Raw genomic sequence first — 18,437 nt, 5'->3', positions numbered from 1 at the left:
CTCTTTATTACATCTAACCAGGTTCTTCAGGTTACGTGATGGAATGTTCGATTAACCTACTGGATTATCCATCTTCAAGTTGCCATAGTTTCAATTCTCTCAGTTTTCATGGTTCTGTAGTGAGCGCAGAATATTTCAGGCATACCAAGGCCAAATTTTCCTTTAACTGCATCAATCAGATAGTTAATAGACAAGTATATTAACAGGTACATGCATTTGGTATGAAGATCCTACAAAATTTATACTCATTAAAATTTATATTAACAGGTACATGCATTTGGTATGATGATCCTACAAAATCTATACTCATTAAAATTTATGAAGTCTTACCTTAATTTGTTTGTTGAAGTTGCAGTAAAATTACTCGCCTTAACTGCATATGTAAGAATCGAAGAGGAGACATTGACTCAATCAAAAATTGTTAGACTTACTCAGGTATACGATTTTTTTTTCAAATTTCAGCAGTCAAATTGTCCGAGCTACTTGCATATATAAAAATCAAAGAGGAGACATTTACTAAATTGCAACAGAATTGCTAGATTTAATCAGATATACACTTTTCTCAAATTTCAGTCCATGTTCCTAGATTTTTTTTCTACTCTATAAGTTTTATAAGTTTTGAAGTATGATCCAACCATAAGGACACCAAGTAGTCATTGTGGGATAAAAGTTGCTTCTATAGTTGTCTATATCAAACTAAAAATTGATTTAATTCACTAAATTTCTGAAATGTAAAGATCAACATCTGGTGATATATGATAGTTAAGAGTTGTAGCATATTATAGGTCAAGCTTATCACGCAGAAGTTCTTATCACAACCTTTTAATATAGGTCAAGCTCATCATGGAGGACATAATAGCTTTCTGAGCTATTACACCTTGATGGTTAGCTAGAAATTCTTTTTTCGAGTGAGGCATCTTATCAAACATTTTGTCACAAACTAAATGAATCTTACAATTGAAGAAGTACAAAGGAAACACTTAAGGAACTAAATAGCAGACAATAATTGACAGTCTACTAATTAAGATGATTCCATTTCAGTAAGTTGGCATGGACAGAATATAAAGAAATCATTGGAATCAACATAGATGACAGAGCCTCATGCACTCTATTTATAATCTGAAAAGAAAAGCAGGTGTGTTGAAGGAAGATCTGAACTTAAAGAAAGTATAAAATATATAGAGGCTTACAAATTTTGATATTTGATTTAAGTGCAAAGTATATCCGATAGTGTACTATTATGTAATTTTCTGATACACCTATTGATGTTAATTTTTTTGAGTAATGTAATTGTCTCTAAAGAAATAGTTAAAGGTAGGAAAGCAGAAGGAGAGGACCCTAAAAACACATTATATATCTAAGGATACACTTCGCAATTCTTCAACTATTTCTTTTTTTTTTGTTTGTTTATAAAGTGATTCTTTTGGTGTGGAAAGTAATTGGTAGGCGAAGGAGAAGTTTATTGGCCATTGTAGAAATAAGAAGATTACCTCTAATACATGATATTAATTACAGCACAAGAAACAATGGAATGAGAGACACGGTTCTCTTTCTAATTTATTCTTATAATAATAAAAGTACCAATAATAGACGTAAATGCAAGTCATCTGCAACAGTAAGAGATGAAGTGTCAAAAACAAGCACACAGAAAAGAATTTAATAAGGAACAACTTGCATCTAAAAGAAAAAAATTACTTGGAGTAGAAAACATAAATTCATAATTACTATATTAGGTGTGACTAATGTTAAAATAATTATTATTTACAGTTAGATTTAAATTAAATAGTTAAATATATTTATTGTTATATTCACATATTTATATATTTCAGAGCGGATATATAAATATACATTTATATTTATATACAAAACGAATTTTGAAGGTCATATATAAAGCTCTAAAGTAAATTTATATTTGTATATACAATTTTAATTTGCCAAAACAACTTTCATTTTATATATATATATAACTCTTAGTACCACTTATTTGAAATGGAGTAATAAGAAAGTATTTGTCCACAATTTTTTATTTTTTTCAAATATAATTTAACTTTTAAATATTATTTTTTGCTTTGTTAATAATTTTTTTTTTTCAAATACGCATAATTTAATGATCAAACACCCTTAAATTTAAGCATTACAAGGCCTTATAAATTTTCTAAACTTTTGAGAAAAATTTTCATGTATGTAACTTTTGAGGCGTGTCATGTATTGTTTTGTCTGCCATGTATTAGGTTATGAGAGGGTCTAAATAAACGAGGGTATCTTTGACTTATTTCTGATAGTACAAAGGTATATTTGTCCCTTCCCCATTATAGATTAACAAATATAGATATATGTTTTAATGAAAATTCCATTTAATTCAACGTCAAATGTTCCTGTTTTCTTATACAATTTTATTAATAAACATATTATTCACGTACATCGAACATACCCTAATTTTAATTTTTTTTAAAAAAAATATATCATGAATTGAAATAACAACAAAGTATTTGGCCATGAATTTTTTTAATATTTTCTGTCGAGTTTAAATTTGAAAACCACGTTTTGCCTAATTTTTTTTTGAAATATTTAGAAATTTAAAAAGCACTAGAAAAATTTTTCTCACTGAAATTAGTCACAAAATTCAAATAACTTTAATAAAGGGTATTTTTACTAATTTTGTTGTTAATAAATTTTTATTTGAACTTTACAAACTTATTTACACCGTAAAGAAAGAAACTGATCGCAAATAAAAAATAAATTAATTCTTTCTTAATCGGTAAGTGTATAAGTAATGTGGGACAACTATTTATAGTAAATTGAACAACTAATTATGGGACGGAGGGATCACTATTTTTTTTATAACTTCTATTTGTTATCATCATTCAATGTTACTTTATTTGTCGTGTTGTTTCAACCCAACATCGTGCTCATAATTTTAGTTCAGTCGTACCTTATGAGTACGTCAATACCTTGGACTCATTGAATTAGCACAATTCATGTGAATATTGTTAAGCCTATTATGTTGTTAGATCAATGTATAGACGACTTGATCCATTCAAAACACTATTTTTATCTTAAACGTGTTTTAGAGTTGAATTTAGATAACAATTTCTCAAAGAAAAAATAAAACATTAAACGAAAAGTAGATTCGATCAATTTAGGTTTGTTCCAATTCAAAATGCATTATGATTCATTCAAAACACTAAATTTTTCTTAAACGTATTTTCGAATTGCTTTGACTTAACAATTAATAAGAAACAATAAAACGAAATCTATAAAATAGCAAAAATATTAGGATTTGTGTCAATTTAAATTTATTCAAATTCTAATCAAAAATACTTGGTACAAGTGCAACGTACGTGCCCTAGACTAGTTATTATATATACAAAGAGCATATATAGTTAAACTATTTACAATGTTCATTTGCCTCTCGAATAGCCTTTAATTAGATCCCATGTTTATACACGGAAAGAAATTTTCATTCCTCTTTAGTCATGTATATTAGGATTTGATGAACACATATTTCTGCCACTTAAATGGATATAATGTTGCATATATCGTAATTTTAATTGCAATATTATATATTTTATTTTTTTAATATAATTTTTTATATTGACGTAAAACACGTGCAAAACACATACATTAAACTAGATAAATCCAAGCAGATCTGCTTATTGCCAATTATAAGGTAAAATATGAACACCACAGGGATTAAAATTGAAGAGACAAAAGAACCAAAAGAAGTGATATGAGACAAAAGATTGAAATTGAAGAGCAAAGAGAACCAAAAGAACGATAATAATGTGGTAAATACTTTTTAAATTTTTAATCTGAGATTTAAGATAGGATCCTAGATATAGAATTACGTTTATTAGGGATCATTTTATTCTTAATATGAAATTCTCCGTCACGATTCCAAAGTTAATTAGTGCAGATATCGGCCAGCCAATAGAAAAAACGTGCAAAGATATTGATTTCGATTTAAAGTTGAACATAAAGTTCTTTGATTTGGCCATGAATATTATCTGTTTATAAGAAAAGACATAAAATAATTATTAAAATTGTCCCGAATTTATAAAAAGACACTTAAAATTTGTGGGTGTCCAATAATCTCATTTTACTTATTTTAAAAAGTATAAATACCACATTTTGAGCTTACATAGACCTTGTGTGTTTTATACTTGTTTGAAGCACGTGAAGAGCCCAAAATACTACTCCCTCTGTCACAAATTATGTGTCGCCATTTTCTTTTTGGTCCGTCCCAAAAAAAAATATCGCTTTTCCTTATTTGGTAAGTTTTTAAAGATATAATTACAATTTTACCCTTAGTGGTTTCACTTAATTTTAAATATTATTACTCTTTTTTTATTTGTCTTTTCAATTAAAAGTGATCTCACTTGATTGTAAATATTATTACTCCTTTCATTAAGAAGGGTAATTTTGTAAGTTTAATAAAGTCAATACTTATTTCTTAAATATCGTGTCCGTTCAAATAAAGACACATAATTTGAAACGAAAGGAAACGAAAGGAGTACCTTTTTATTTTATTAAATCTTTTCCTTCATTTTTCCTTTTCTCTTTCTCCATTTCTTGTTTTTTTTATGTGTTTATTTTTTATTTCTCTTTCTTGTTTCTTCTTCAACCACCTTCACCTTTTTTCCTTTTTACTTTTACTTTCTTTACTTTCTTTCTTTCTTTCTTTTTTTTCGTATTCACGGACATAATCATTTCCACAAATCTCTGTTCATATATGAAATGAGTTTGTGGCTTTTCACCATAACTCCTCTTTATTTTTTCCAAAAGAAAAGTTAAAATAGTAAAAATATATTAATATTTGAATTTAGTAGCTTGATCAATGGTGATATTTGCTTTCTTGTTCTGTTTCTATTCTCCAGTTTTTACATTTTGTGGGTTTAGTGTGAATCGTTATAAATTCTTGATTTTTAATTGATGGCGAGCTAAATTTTCATATTTTAATTTGATTTTCAATGGATTTAATGATGATTTCAAATGATTTTAATTTAATGATAGCTTGATCTTATTTTTTATGAAGATTGTGTTTACAAGGTTTATTGTTGGAGAAGAAGGAAAAAAGAATAAAAAAAAGTAGTAAGAATATCAAAAATATAAAATGAAAACAGTGAATATATAAAAGGAAAAAGAAAGCAAAGATAAATAAAAGAGATACACGAAAATATTGAATAAACACATAAAAGGAAGTCATCTGGCACAATCTTATTGGTTCGTGTCATACACTGAATTTCTTAAAAGTGGTGGTGTCCACAAAAAGTGATATTTATACTATTTAAATAAGTAAAAAGGGGTCATAGATAAGTGTTTTTTTGAAAATTTAAGACAATTTTAATGATTACTTTATATCTTTTCTTTTTTTGTTTTTTTTGGAGTTGAATTTTGAAAAGCATATTTGACCATAAAATTTTAGAAAAGTTTGAGGTGATTTTGAATTTGAGCTTAGAATAAAGACAAAATTTTATAACGAATATTAAAATGTAATTGTTATTAGAATTTCAAACAATGGTTAAGCCCCCCTAAGCTCAAATTTTACAATGAGTGTTAAAATGTAACTGCCATTAAAAATTGCCTTTAAAAAACTAAAAATCATTTTTTGTGCAGTGTTTGTGCACCATTTCGATCTGTCTTTTCTTTTTGGAAAGAGACTATAACAAGACCTATAAATTGAAGCAACAAAGCCTAAGAAATAGTAATTAAACTATTGATAATTAGCATGATTTTAAGTTTAGTAATAGCTTGTTTGGTCAAATTAATTTTATAATTAACTTATTTTAAAAAGTAGTTTCTTAAAAGTTTTTTGAGTGATAATTAGTGTTTGATAGATCTTTTTAAAAGTGCTTCTAAGTGTATTTTTTAAAAAAATATTTGGGGGATGATAATTTTATTAAAATTTCTGAAGAACAGCTTCTTCCACTCCCAGAAAATACTTATTTTTTTCAAAATATTTATCAACAAATCTCACATCTTTTTTTGTATGTATAAAATAAGCACATTTCGAAAGAAAAAAAATAATATTTTGGGCTCCCAAGAACTTGACAAAAGAGGCTTCAAGTCTTCAGAAGAAGCAATAATATTAAACCCTAATTTGATGCAATCAAAATGAAAATGATGAAGCGGATCGTTAAGTAGGGGTACTTAATCATGGTTTGAGGGTTGTTTTAGTTAACTAAATATTAACCATTAGATTTTAAATTGAACACATGTCACAAATTAAAGGTGCACTGAACTCATTGGATAGATGAGACACTGGAGGTGAGTTGCATCCATTCTTTACATGTATATGATAATAGTTTGCCAGCTTTTGCATCAATGACAATGACCAGAGGCGAACTCAGGATTTGAAGTCTGTGGGTGTACCAGTATTGTCAAAGATGCGCATAAGCCCCGAAGTAAGACTCAAAATGTGTTGAGCGCTCGCCTCGCTTAATGTGCAGCTTAGGTTCTAATTTCTGATACATACTTTCCCTTGTCAATGGGGCTTTCTGAGGAGATGAACACTAAACAATTGATATTTCACTTTATAAAAAAATAATAATTTTTTTGTTCATATATTTGTCATTCATGCTTATATTATTAATCTTGGACTAGACATATATTTATATCTTTTCTACCTTTATGCCTTTTTTCGTTAAATCTTACGCTTTATTTGTACTTTGTGCTTAAATACAATAAACCTTGAAACTTTTTTACGTGTATTGCTTTTGATAATATTGTGGAGCACCAATATTATCTTAAGACGTTAAAAATAATTTCGATGTCGATTGAGAAATATCATCATATTCAATTGGTCACTTAAGACATGAACAATACTGAAAAAATAAATATATAGAACAAATAAGAATTTTAAGCTAATAACTTTACTTTCATATAATATGAAGTTTACTTTTAATATTTATAAACAATTAGTTGTGATAACTCAATGGTTAAGGAGGGTTCCCCTTATGGACTGGTCGTAAGTTCAAATCCTCATTCCAGCAATTTAGTACTAAGCTTTTAAATTTGAAGTATTGAAAATAAAAGTTAAGGTGTTGTATGAATAACTATATCTCAATTTCTTAAGGTATATACACATATATATACACAATTTTTTTCTACATTAATGGATACATGTGCACCCAAATCAATACATGTGGGTCCGCCCCTGACAATGACTAATGATTTTTATTTGTTCATGTATGGTAAATATCATCAATTTATCATTTTGAATCTTTTACGTGGTATTTTCAAATTAATTAAAGTTATAACTATTTTTTTTTCTTATTTAAAAAATGTAAATTTTTCAATAATACAATAGTATGCGTTTGATTGTATTATTTTTTTTATTTAAAATTTAAAAGATAACTAAAATTTACTTACTATTAGATTTTCTTTTTCTTTCAGTGATTTCTTTGAAATTTTTATGAGATAAGTTCAAGTGTATAAAATGCATGCATGAGGACTGAGGAGAGATATAATGTAATTCATGCTTTTAGATTTAAGAGTTTAGTGTTTTGTTAATAAAATGTGAAAGTTTCAAATAATTTTTAACTTTTTTTTATAAATGAGTAATGTGGGTAAAGAATTTTAGTTATTGATAAATTTTATAATAACTAGCATGAAGTATATCCGGCGTACTTATTCAAGTATACTTAAGTAAAATTGAACGATCTTTTAACTTTTTAATCAAGTGCTATAATAAATCATGCATTATTGATCCACGTATAAGCTACAAAGAGTAATAGATTTTTAAATTATTATTTTTTGAGAAAATCAAGATAATAAATAATAGATCAAATCATCATTTATTATTATTTTAAAATTAGTAATTAAAAATTAAGGGCTCCTAAAATATACAGTAAGAAGAAATATATGGTAAGTGGTGTATGTAAAATACTGAGAGTTTCACTTATATTAGGAGAAACGACTTCAAAATATATGAAAAGAATCTTAATGAAATAAATAAATAAAAATAATTAGATGTCTATTTTTAAAATCCGGAATCAAAATATACCCTACAACTAAAAAAAGAACCAAAATATGTCATATAAAAAGACACACCAAAATAGGCTTTGTGCACTTAATAAGTGCACAATGCCTTTAAATTTGTAATGGCAGCCGTTTGACGGCGTAAAAAAAGTGAGAATTCACATTGTGCACTTAATAAGTGCATCCATTTTTTTATGGATTGTGCACTTATTAAGTGTACAATCCATTTTTTTATGAATTGTGCATTTATTAAGTGCATAATTCATTTTTTAATGAATTGTGCACTTAGGAAGTGCATAATTCATTTTTTAATGAATTGTGCACTTAGGAAGTGCACTTATTAATTAACATTGTGCACTTATTAAGTGCACAATCCATTTTTTTTTAATTGTGCACTTATTAAGTGCATAATTCATTAAAAATGGATTGTGCACTTAATAAGTGCACTTATTAATTCACATTATGCACTTATTTTATTCTATTTCGTTTTATCTGATTTAATTTTTCAGTTCAAGTTTTATAATGAAATTGCACTTAACGTCCAGTTTGGATTAATTAAAGAATCACAACAAACATTAGGAGGTCAAATTCATTTTTTCCTTTTAATAAAAAAATTTACATATTATTCTGAAAAATATTTTCGTGAACACACCCTGAGTTCACCAAAAAGTCATTATCCTTAAAACAAACTCTGGTCATCTTAGATAAAGTATAGACAAGTCAAACCTATTTTTTCGTAATAAAACAACGTAACAATAATGTACGTGGCGAAAATTCAAGGGCTAACCTATTGTGAATAGATTAGAGAAGATCCAAAAAGTATTTTTTTTTAAGATAAAATTAGTTATCCTTATAATCTTTCTTTTTCCTTCTCGAAATTCTAATAAATTTCCTGAGCTTATATCTTCCAAAAATAACATTTATATCTTAATAGGGGTAATAAAACACAATCCATTTTTTTTTGGATTATGCACTTAGTAAGTGCACAATTCATTAAAAAGTGGATTGTGCACTTATTAATGAATTGTGCACTTACTAAGTACACAATTTATTAAAAATGGATTGTGCACTTATTAAGTGCACAATTCATAAAAAAATAGATTGTGCACTTATTAAGTGCATAATGTGAATTCTCACTTTTTTGACGCCGTCAGACGACTGTCGTTACAAATTTAAAGATATTGTGTACTTATTAAGTGCATAAAGCCTATTTTAATAATTTTTTTATATGACATACTTTAGTTTTTTTTTTAATTGTAGGACATATTTTGGTTCCGAATTCCTATATTTGAATGTTGGTAGGAACCTATTGATTGATAGTTATTTTATTTCTTTTTTGTCGTTGTTGTCCTAATATTCTTAGTCGGGCTTGTATAGGGCCTTACTGCTAAGACTAAGGCCTTTAGAATGTGATTTTAACTTTGCCATTCTCTAAAAGACTTTGCAATAAATAAAGGGAAAATGATACTTTATGAGCTTTTAAAAAAATAATAGTCTAATTATAGTCTAAGTTTCGCATTTAGAAAAATAATGTCCAGTCGATTAAATAAATGCTATTTTATGGCCATTTCCTAATCTTTTTCAATTTGGGTCATTTTGATCTACGTAGTCCATATACAGTCCATATACGGTACTGATACAGTCTATATACAATATTGATACAATATTCAATTTGGGCAATTCGGTCCTTTTAAAAATATTTCAATTTTTTTTTACTATAAAATTTTAAATTGATCAAATATTCTATTTTTTTATTCTTTAGAAATAATAATTAAATTATATAAAAACGATATAGTTATTAAATAGAATATGAATCTATATAAGATATATATATAGAAATTGTATAATTCTATTAAATATGTATATGTACAATATATAGAAAGTGTATACAAATTATATAATTATTAAATAAAACGTGTAAAAAAAATACAGTTATTATATAAATTATGTATCAAAACTGTATAATTTCCATATAGAATATTTATTTATAAGATTTGTATAAAACCTGTATAAAAGTTGTGTAAAAACGGTATAAAACCAGTCAGTAAATTAAAATGGCTAGAAAGTGAAATTTAAATTCCATGGTCATTTTCAAGAAAATAGTTTAATTTGAAGTGCAAATGTACAGTTATTATATAAATTATGTATCAAAACTGTATAATTTTTGTATAGAATATTTATGTATAAGATTTGTATAAAACCTGTATAAAAGTTGTGTAAAAACGGTATAGAACCAGTCAGTAAATTAAAATGGCTAGAAAGTGGAATTTAAATTCGATGACCGTTTTCAAGGAAATAGTTTAATTTGAAGTGCCGTTTCTGTCCTTTCCCCATAAATAAATTGTCATTTACTATGTATTTCTCAAATTATTATTTAACTACCTTCAAAATATTTAAAATCAAGGAGCCCTATAATATATGATAAGATAAAATATAATTTACAATGTAAGGAGTCCTAAAACATATGAAAAAAGAATATGGTAAGAGATATTAGAAGAATTAACAATTAAGAATCCTAAAATATATAGTAAGAGAACATATTTTGCTCCTTAATTATTTGTGTGACGATGATCCATCATGTTCATCTTTAGTTAACTATACTTTTTTTTTATTAAAAAAAGGACAACCCAGTATACTAAGCTTCCATTATGCGCAAAGTCCGGGGGAGGGTCCGATCACAAGGATCTATTGTACGCAATTTCACCTTACATTTCTGCAAGTTGTTTTCAAGGGTTGAACCTGTGACTTCCTAGTCACATGACAACAACTTTACCAGTTACTCTAAGACTCCCCTTCAATTACCACATTTTTTTTATCTTCAAAATTTTACATTAATTTTTACACATAGTAATTTATTTTTTATAATCATTTTTATTCTTAATTTACGCTTGATACACGTGAAATGCAGTGCCCTAAACTAGTTACATAAAAAGTGTGAAGACCTTAGAAAGTTGATTCAAAATTTTATCCTTTATTAAAACACTGTATAATAGACAAAATTATCTTTTCACATTTTTACTTAAATTATTATTAAAATTTTAAGGTGATAAAATTCAATTTTCCTTAAATATTTTAGGTGAAAAATCTTTTAAATTTAGAATTCCTTGGGCGTAAAATTTGCGTGAAATTTATCCAGTTAAACTTTGTAGCACTTTGAGGTACTTTAGACTTAGGAGTCCTTTTTATATTATTGAGTTTTAACCAATTAACAGTTAATAAATATCTTGAGGTAAAATTTTCGACTTTCTCAACTTTGAATTGTCACTTTAGCTCATTGAATTTGGTAAAAAATATAAATATTAAATTTTATTTAATTATAAAATGAAAGGATTTCTAATATTTGTTTTAAAATCGATTAAAATTTTGCAAAATCGACTAAATTTTATGTATTAAATTCTTCTTATTTAAAATAAATAGAATTAAAAAATTTACTTCATATAAATTCTCTTCTTATTTAATTAGACAAACTTTATTTATTAAAACAATCCATATTTGATATTGGTTCTGAGGTAAAAATAGTAGTACGAATTTGCTTTTACATTGATTTTCATATTTATTATGTAGGGACTAGGGTGTCCTAATATAGTGGAAATTATTATTATTATTATTATTATTAATTAATATATGAGTAGTAGTCTAATTTGTAGAATTTGTATATGGGAAATAGCCTAAATTATAGGAAGACCTAAATTATAAAATGCCAACCTCTTCAGCAACGAATCTCTTCCACGACCACCTCTTCAACAACGAATATCTTTTGCGATGGAATTGTAAAATTATCTCTCTTTATGCATGGTGGAATACTTACGCTTTTCAATATTTGCGTCGGTTAAATCTAATTGAATTTTGTTTGATTTTATTTTTGATCTGACCATCTTAGACATACATGACTTCTCGGTAATTTTTTATTTGGTTATTCTTTGTTTTTGATTTTTTTTTTATTTCACAGCCTCTTATTAACAGTAGTACAACTGCGTTTTATATAGATTTGACACACCTATTAAGAAAAATATTTATTAAAAATTTATTTTATCAAATTAATATTATTAATTATGCTTTGAAAATATAAATTTGAATATATACAACTTGTTTAGTCATTTAATGCTAAGGGTATTATAGAAAGAACATATTAAAAATTCTCTTGATTTTATCAAAGAAATAATTAAATTGAAACAAATATTTTTAGAAAGAGGGTCAATTAAAATGGAATGGAGGGAGTAAAATATAATAGATGTGTGTTATGAATTAGGAAAGTGAAATAAAAATGTTACAGACTAGGGTTAATATTGGAGGGCCACGTGTTCAGTTAACATGAGGTGTAGACGAGGGCATGTGTAATAGCATTGGAAAATAATTGTGGAGATTAGTAATCGGATTACAACAGAATTAGTCACGAAATCACGAAATTACCTAAGTCTTCCAACCCAATCACGAGAACAAGCCCAATTACAAATAATGCCCAAAATAATAAATACACAGAAAAGCAATTCGAGAAGTATACAAAATTCGGTAATTCTATTACAACCTCCCTTTCTCTTTATTCTCTCTCTTCTCTCTCTCCCTAACACTTCTCTTCTCCTCCATTACAGGTGAATTCAGGAGCTTAGTAGGTAGTCAATATTGTAATTCAGTTCACAATTATTGATTAATAAAATTCATGTATTTCACAAATTCTTTTATTTCTATATAGTCCTTACTAGTACATTACAACTTGATATGCGAGCTCGAGACTGACAACAAAATGAGGAGTACAGAAGTTAGGGATAAGGCTACAGAGGATAATATAAAAAAAATAGAGGGTCAGTTAACAAAGTTACATGGCAGAAACGAACACAAAATTGGAGTCTAATTATGTGAAAATGGATGACCTAGGTAAAAAATTGAATGTTGTCATGGATAAGGTATTATCTAGATATCATGGAATTCTCGAGAGTACTCCCATGGATGGTCCACATGGAGAAACTTCGAATAAAAGAGCATAAGTGATAGATTTCCAGGACAACTCTACAGGAAGGAATCAGACGAACCACTTTGCTTCCAGGGTGGATTTACCTTATTTTGATGAAGGAGACCTTTGATCTTGGTTGTGGATGTGTGAAATATATTTTCACTATAATCAGGTGTTTGATCAGTAGCAGAAATTAGAGATGGTGGTCTTTACCTCAATGGATGAGCTGAATCTTGGTACTTCTCATATCATATGAGTTGGGATCAATGAGATGGCTTGACGTTGTAGAGGAAATCTGCAAAAGGTTCAGAGAATCAGACAATAGCAATCTCAATTTACTTGGAGAATTCAAGAAAATTGAGCAAAAAGGGTCAGTTAATGAATATCTGGAGAAGTTTGAAGACTTGAAGGCATGTGTGTTGATTAAGCTCCCCACTATTTCTGAATAATTTTTTCTAAGGTTCTTCATTGAAGGGATTAAGGATGATATTACACATATAGTCAAGATGCATGATCCATTCAACCTTAGCTAAGCTATGGAAAAGACAAAACATCTATAGAAGTTAATAGACACCATTAACATGAAGAGTAAAATGAACTTCACAATTTAATTTTTCAGGTGACAAAAATTTTAAAACTGGTAACAAATTATTTGAAACTAGGAGGGCTGGAGGGGAGTGCTACGAATAGGGTGATAAGTATTTCTCAGGACACCAGTGCAAGCCCAAATAATTGAATGCACTGATTGTATGTACTGAGACTTTAGAGGGTGAAGAAACATACAAGAAGGGAATTTTAATGAAATTGAACAACTGCAACAGGACTTATAATAAGAAATGGTAGAAGCAACTAACCTCAATGACTTGTCAAGTACTACAAATACCAAAACTATCAGAATCATGGGATTTTATGGCAAAAAGAAACTTATCATACTGGTAGAAAATGGCAGCACCCATAGTTTTGTAGCTAGTGAAACTGCAAACTAAGTGGGCTGTATAATTCAAGTTGAAGTACTTATGAGGGTAACAACTGCTGATGGTAGGCATGTGATGACTTACCACTCTTGCCAAAATTTAAATGAAATACACAAGTATTAGACTGGTATAATAATCTTAGGCTTTTGGATATTGTAGAAGTTGTGATTTAGTTTTGGAAGTGGACTAAACAAGGAAGCATAATCCAGTACTATTTGATTTAATGGAGAATAAAATTCAAGTGAGTTTGAAAAGAAGAAGGGTTGAACTTAAGGGGATACCTGAGGCAAGGTCATACACAACTTATGAACTACTGTGTTAAACAATTGTTGGAACAAAAGAGAGGTGCTTTACGTATACCATCTTACTATGTCAGCCATATCAGTAGAGTCAGTAGAAACAATACTTGGTGAGATCAAATCAGTATTTAGAGAATTTCTAGGGGTGTTTGCAGAGCCCAAATCCTTGCCTCCCAAGAGATCTCATGACCATTCCATTTCATTGAAACTTGAAGCAACACCAGTTAGTATCAGGCATTACAAGTACAACTATTTCAAAAAATAATAAAATAGAAAAATAAGTCAGTGAAATGTTGAAAAATGTTATTATTCAACCAAGTCATTCCCCATTTTCTTCCCTAGTTTTTTTGGTCAAGAAAAAAGATGGGAGTTGGAGGTATTGTAATGACTATAGAGAGTTAAATAAGATGACAATTAAAGATACATTTTTGATTCCTTTGGTTGATGATCTAATGGATGAGTTACACGGGTCACTAATCTATTCTAAGATTGATTTAAGGTCTAGATACCATGATAATAATTCTAATCAGACAACTAGAATGATATCAAAAATGCAGAATTAAATAATAAAATTAAATGATAGTTAAGAAATAAGAGATAAAAAGTGAAGAAAGAAAGGCTTAATTGAACAACAACTAAATCAAGGAAGAAAGAGAACTCAATTAAATTTAGGAAAAAATAAATTAAATCCATAATATGATAACTCGATGATCAATCAAGCAGAGAAGATAACACAAGCAATTCAGTAATCTACCCTAATTACTCGATCTAACATAACAATTGGACTTGAATCCAATTACAACCCTAACCTAGAGTAACTAAATATCAAGTTGTAATGACCCTCCAAGTTATTTTCTATATTTCTGATTATTTTTGCCAATTAGATCTTTCCCATGGATTCCTCAAGTAATTTATGACTTGTTGTAACCGACAATTCAGTTACCGAGTAGTTCATTTTATTTTTAGAGTCAATTCCCTGTTCTGAAGTCTTTGTTGGTTCAAATTGGCTACCTGGAAAAAAAATTAGTCAAACAACCTTGTATGCCAATTTTGACAGTTCCAATACATTAATTTTAGTTTTGGTGGACCCTTGATTTGTGTCTCAAGGCTTTCAGACTCATTTCGAGCTATTAACCGGAAGTTAAGAAAAATGATAATTGGGCATGGGGACCATTTTCATCAAAATAACTTAGGATGGAATTTTTGACTGCCCCATTAAGTCCAAAACATCAAATTTTATAGGGTAGCATAGTTCTATTTTGGATGAATCTCGAGGGCTTGGCAGAGACTTGGAAAAATTCCAAGTCTCAACTGGTGCTGGTGCATTGCGTACGTGACTAGCCAGTCGATTAAGTGACCTGGCTTGGCCCACTGGTATCATATAAGCGAGGTGCGTGTTGTGTAAGAGAATGCTACTTAAGCAATACCAGGGTCTTTTACACGACATATGCTGAGGCAACAAGTATCACTTAAGCAACTCAGTATTTGCTTAAGCGACACCATTGGACCTAAGAAGGGTATTGAATATTGAATTCCCATTTTCATACATTCTATAGAATATTGAATCCTAAAATGTGGGTAAATTTGGGAGAATCATTTGCTGGTAATTTTGGATCTTGGGTGAAGTTACGTTCTTTGAATTTGTGGGTAAATTTCCATTAATTTCTTGATAGAATCCTTCATTTTTTCTATAATCCCTAGAATCTTTGTGGCTTGATTTTAGCACCATTATAGCTCTAAATTCACTTATTTTGAGGGTAAATATTGCCTAAGCATAGAGGGACATTCTGTTGGTTTTGAAAGTACAATTTCGTAGATAGGCCCACTGGGATATTTACGTAATTTTGGATGCAAATCACAATAGTTAAATATGGGTATGATTTTTCTCATTTTGATGATTAGATTGTGATTTTAATAGCGTGGCACCTTGAAGAAGCTTTTGGGAATGAGAAATTAATGGTTTAGCAAATTCTTCGGTGTCTATGTAGGCTAGGTTTACCCTCTTCATATATTGAGCTATTTTATAGTATGAGTATGATATTATTCTAGATATGCAATGAGATTTAGGTGTTGAAGGTATGATTGAAAATATTTGAGTTAGTTGGACTGTTTAGGCTATTTTAAAATTGTAATTTAGGCGTAATGAACTTAGTTGTTTATGTTTTAGGATAAATTACTATCTTAGGGCTAATTAGGGCTTATTTAACAGCTAGAAATGAATTTATATATCTTAGACTAGTAAGGATAGAATTTACCTTAAAAATGGATTTTAGAAATTAGAAGTGGGCCCCTCTAGCCAAGTTAGGCCAAGACGTGTTAGCTTTTGTAGACTTATTTATGCATTTTTTTACCCTAATTAGTTATTGTTTTGGAACTTTGAGAAAATTGAATACTTAAAGAGTATGCTAGTCTGGTATTGGGAGTTGATGCTAATTTTAGGTTAAACCGATGGTTTATTGGTATAGTTTACTTATATTGTTCATTGTTATGGTTTAGTTGTATGGATTGTTGATATGGTATATTTATATGAGTTTTGATTCAAGTTTGGTAATTGATAATGATATTGATATATGAATTTCAATTCAAGTCCGACAATTGATGATGATATTAATATATTGGATTTGGTTCAGGCCCGATAATGATGTTATGATATTGATACTATTGAGTATGTTATGATGATGATGAAATGAGTTCCAGTTCAAGTATGGAATTGAAAGTTGGGAGTGATACGATTCGATATAGATAGTTTGATGGTTGTAGCTGATATTCGATAAGGTTATGGATCTTTGGTTGTTTATTCCTATTTGATTGTACTCTCTAGGATTATGAGGGCTTGGGTTGGGTATTTAATTTTTTGCACTTATTGGCTTATGGGGGCCAGTTTAGTAGTTATAACTGTGTGATCATTATGTTACTTTACTGTATTTAGTTATTTACTTATGCATAGTGATGTTGGAGCTTATTTCTAGGTTTGCCCTTTTACCCTTTTATCTTGTATCTTATTGTATTTATATCATAATTTAGCTCGGTTGGACGATGATGCCTACTAAGTACCCCTGATTTTGGTACTCATACTATACTTCTGTACCTTTATGGTGTAGATCCAAGTACTAGTTACCGCTGTAGACATGACTCTCGTGCAAGGTTGATTTTGGAGACTGGGTGAGCTCTTGGAGTCTGAGTTACCCTTTTTCTTCTTTTTATATATGTCTAATCTTTCATTTTCAAGACAAATTGTATTGGGCTATTCAGTACTTATAGTTCATTTGCAGTAGCTTTTGTACTGACATTACTGAGTCTTGGGATGGTTGTTGTCCTTTTATCTATCTATTAGATTGTTATGACTACTTTATTGTTGTTTTAACTCTTTAAATATTGATTTCTAGCTTTTAGGCTATTTTTCACCAAGTTAGCCCATTGTTCATAGCTTCGAGCTATGATTTGCTTATCTACTGACAGGATACAGTAGGTGCCATCATGACTTGTAAATTGGGTCGTGAAAAATTAGTATCAGAGACTAGGTTCATCGATATTATTAGTACAAGAGCAATTTTTCAGAAGAGTCCCACAGATCAAAACAATGATGTTCGTTTCTTATCTTCGAGAGGCTATAGGACACTCTTAGGACTTCTTTACTTCTTTTACTCATTTTGTGCTAAAAGTATGAGTTGGTTTTTAAAGCATTCTTTTGATTTCGCTCTTTTGCAGTTGGCTAGGACATATGCTACCACTACACGAGATGAAGGTCTCAAGATCGAGCCTAAGGATCCTGTCACTTTATGGGTGACTGATAGTCGTGGACAGCCTAGGGATATATCCCCATCTAGGGGCCTTCACCAAACCCTATTCCTGCTCTCGAGCTAGAGATTCTTCTGCCCCACCCAGCGGTGGGCTAGGGAATAGCCCAGGCTCTGCTGGGGTTTATTTCTTCAGTGGTCATGGATACTTTGGTTCAGATTTTGGGATTGGTTTGTGGTGCACCATCTGATGGTTCACAGCCTGCAAATTAGAATGGTGCTGAGGCAGAGGCACAACCGATAGCTATGGTTCTCAAAGTTGAGGTCCCTCCTACATCAGTGGGTGGCTAGCCGGTAGTTGCTCAGCTGATGTTTGCCTAGCCTGCAATTTCTGTTGAGAAGCATAAGATGTTGGGTAGGTTCTTGAGATTGGATTCGCCTAGGTTCTGGTGTATCGGACGAAGATGCGTATGAGTTCTTGATTAGTTGTGAGGATAGG

The sequence above is a fragment of the Capsicum annuum genome, chromosome 5, assembly GCF_002878395.1.
Source record: "Capsicum annuum cultivar UCD-10X-F1 chromosome 5, UCD10Xv1.1, whole genome shotgun sequence".
NCBI lineage: Eukaryota > Viridiplantae > Streptophyta > Magnoliopsida > Solanales > Solanaceae > Capsicum > Capsicum annuum.
The sequence above is the reverse complement of the archived record's forward strand: the minus strand, read 5'-3'. Positions refer to the sequence as shown.